Here is a 3,702-nt window from a genome sequence, read left to right on the forward strand (position 1 = left end):
AGTAGACTATAAAATGTTTCCCTAGCTGACTGATAATAGTCAGACATTGGCAAATTCATTGCTTCCTTTTTTAAAAAAAATGGCATCTCCCCCAGTCAAAATAAAATATAGCAGGTTGCTTGTTTTATGTTACTGCATTATGTTGATTGTGTGAGTTTTCCTTTAGAGTAATTTATAAGTGAATATGAAATTCATTAATATGAAGTTAACACCTTTCTATTTCTTTTTCAGTAAAACTTCTACATGTTAAGATGGTCAGTATTTTATTCTTTTATTTATAGATAAAATTATAGCAACAAAAATTATTTTCTTTTCCCCAGCTTTCCACCTTTTAGTGTAAAATGGGAAGAATATCTTCCGTATTTCTATAACAGGTTTGTTTACAGTATCTGCAGTTATTTACCTCACAGCACCGTTTGCAGTAACATTGCAGATTCTGCATGCTCTAGATTTTAAGATGTGCTGTATGAGTTTGTAGTGGTTGTAATTTTGTTGTTTTATGTTTTGAAACTTTAAGAATTAGATCTTACAGGATTTGACATCACAATTTTTCATTGGCTTTCGTTAAGTTTTTGAGCTGTTATGTATAATAAAAGTTATAATAAGGTATATAAATTTACATGTATTAAGTGATTAATTTTGAAATCATATTACATACAATAACATTTGTTTAGAGTCAATCAATATGTTTGATCAAATTTAAGATGCTTGAGATACACATTTATTTTAACTATTAGAAAGAAAAAATGCCCCACTTTAAATTATGGCATCTCATCAATTTCTGAGAAGCTGAGACATGAAAACAGATATGTGCCTTTAGACTCAATGAAATATTTCAGGTGTGTATTTAGACTTGAGGGCTTTTCTTTGGCGAGGAGCAGATTTTGTGTTGCTGGTTGTTGAAAACCCTGCTCAAGCCTATGTATCTGCACAGCTATGCTGGTTTTTCTTGTTCATTCATTTGTTCCCTCATTTAGTTTTTACTGAGTGTCCTTCAGGTGCAAAGCTATGTCATGTTTCAAGTCACACAAGATTTCTTCTCTTGGTACTTCCTTTATATATCTGGAATATAACACAAAACCAAGTAATTGTTTGATGGCACAACATAGTACTTATGTCTCCAGCTAGATTCCAAATTATCATAAAGATTGCTCTTTTTCACATGTTTTGTATCTGCTTCATGTCCTAGGACATAATTTGTAATTCATTGTAACTTCTTGATTAATTGAACTTTGTTTATAATGATAAGAAAAAAGTGTAGTCTGTACACCTGACAAGTGTGTCTGTATGATTATGCATTAATATAATCAGAAGTTTTGAATTTTAGAAAAATGGAATAAAAAATTTTAACTGTAAAATGAGATAACAAAGATTTCTTCAAATAGCAAATGACTTTTCTGGATTTCTTTGACATTACAAGAAATCTAGAAAAGTCCAGTGGTCTGGCAGCTGTGGCTTATTACCCAGCTGCACAAGTGAATTACTGTTTTGAACACTGTGGAATCGTGGAATGAAGAGGTTTCTAGGTGTTCTATTGCTTGGGTAGACTGCCCTACGAGGACATTGCTAAGATTTATGTCAGAGAATATTTTGCCTATGTTTTCTTCTAGGAGATTTACAGTGTCTTGCCTTATATTTAATTCTTTAAGACATTTTGAGTTTATTTTTGTGTATGGCGTGTGGGAGTTCGAACTTCATTGATTTGCATGTTGCTGTCCGGTGTTCCCAACACCATTTGCTGAAGAGACTGTCTTTAATCACTGTATTTTCTTGCCTATCTTTGTCAAAGACTAATTGACTGTAGGTCTGTGGGTTTATTTTTGGGCTTTCTAGTCTGTTCCATTGATCCATAAGCCTGTGTTTATGTCAATAACATTCTGTCCTGATGACTGTAGTTCTGTAGTGTTGTCTGAAGTCTGGGAGGGTTATTTCTCCAGCTTCATTCTTTTTCTTCATTTTTGCTTTGGCAATTCTGGGTCTTTTGTGGTTCCATATAAATTTAAGATTATTTGTTCAAATTCTATTAAAAAAAAAAAGTCCTGTGTAATCTGATAGAGATCACATTAAATCTGTACATTGCTTTGGGCAGTATGACCATTTCAACAATATTGATTTTTCCAATCCAGGAGCATGTGGTATCTTTCCATTTTTTAGAAACTTCTTTAATTTCCTTCATCAATGTTTTATAGTTCTCCATTGAATTTTATTAAGTGTGTTTTCTGCATCTATTGAGATTATCATGTGGTTTTAGTCCTTTCTCTTGTTGTTGTGAATTATTACATTGATTTCTATGTGTTGAACCACACTTGTGTCCCTGGGATGAACCCAAATTGATCATAATGTATGATCTTTTTTTATGTGCTGTTGCATTCTATTTGGTAGTATTTCCTTGAGGATTTTTTGCATCTATGTTCTTCTGTGATATTGGTCTTTAATTCTCTTTCTTGGTGGTGTCTTTGCCTGTTTTTGGTATCAGACTGATGGTGGCTTCATAGAATGAGTTTAGGAGAATTCCCTCCTGCTTGTTTTCTTTCTATCAGCTTTACAATGTTCTGGAAAGCACAAGAAGAAAATATGTTTAAGTGGCATAAGGCTGTGACTATGGTAAGTCCACCTAACGAGTAGTTTTCCCAACAACATAAATTCTTTTGTAAAAAGGGAGGGAAAATGACTGCTTCAAGATGTAAGATGTGAAAGGCTATTCTACCACACACATTTCTTGTCAGTCACACAGAAGTTGTCAAATAATTATCCCCTGCCACTCAGAAAAAGATAATACTGTGAGAACACACTGTCCACAGAATCCCCTGTCCACTTCAGCATAGGCATCAATTTTTCTGCCCTGCTCAATGAGGACACACAGCCGCGGCTACAGGAAAGAGCCCTGATGCCCAAGCACCATCACATCCCATGACAAGAGCCATTCCCTTCCCCTGGGGGGGCAGACAAACTCAGAAAGCCCCCAAAGCATGGGCGGATGGCCTTAGTAGTGTTCGTTTTTCAAGGCTCCGAGCCCCAAAGTATGTTGTTTGCATCCAAAAAGAGGCCATATTAACAGATACACACCATTATATATAAAATATGTAAGCACAAGGACCTACTGTATATCACAAGGAACTATATTCAATTTCTTGTAATAACCTACAGTGGAAAAGAATCTGAAAAAGAAAAAAAATATATATATACTGAATCACCCTGCTGTACACCTGAAACTAACACAAAATTGTAAATCAAATATACATCAATAAAATGTATTGAAAATGCAGCTCTAAAGAGAAATACAGTCATGGTGTGAGCTGCCAGGCCCAGTGAAGGAATTTTGAGAGGTGAATGTTTTAAAAAATAATTCCTAATACCCTGAGATAACTATTTCCAGGATGGTGCAATTTTACCTTTAAAAAGGGAAAGAAAAAAAACCAAAAAACAAAAAACTCAGACATCACCATCCTGGAATTAACCAGCACACAGTTAAATTTTGGGAAAGAAAACACAAAACAGTAATGCAGTCATTCATCAAATTCAGAAAGCAAAACCAAAAATGCTAGCTCCTTACTGCTTGATTTCATACAGAAGGCTGGTAAAAGTGACAGCATGAAAACGTAATTCTAATAATTAAACAAAACTTCATAAAATGAACAGGACTGGCAAAAGTATGTTTCTGGTAAATCAACTCAGGAGATGTCCAAATATAATGCAAACAAC

The 3,702-nt window shown here is 34.3% G+C and overlaps 1 long non-coding RNA gene across 1 annotated transcript; it reads right to left on the bottom strand.

Moving 5' to 3' along the window:
• Positions 1 to 254: 254 nt before the first annotated feature.
• LOC135318864 (uncharacterized) lies at positions 255 to 3,419 on the bottom strand. The gene is made up of 2 exons (XR_010377252.1): positions 3,102 to 3,419; positions 255 to 2,552 (listed from the first exon to the last, which is right to left on the bottom strand). It is a non-coding gene; the product is annotated as an uncharacterized LOC135318864 (long non-coding RNA).
• Between the last annotated feature and the right edge of the window lie 283 nt (positions 3,420 to 3,702).

The sequence above is a fragment of the Camelus dromedarius genome, chromosome 22 (assembly GCF_036321535.1).
Source record: "Camelus dromedarius isolate mCamDro1 chromosome 22, mCamDro1.pat, whole genome shotgun sequence".
In the NCBI taxonomy this organism is placed as follows: Eukaryota; Metazoa; Chordata; class Mammalia; order Artiodactyla; family Camelidae; genus Camelus; species Camelus dromedarius.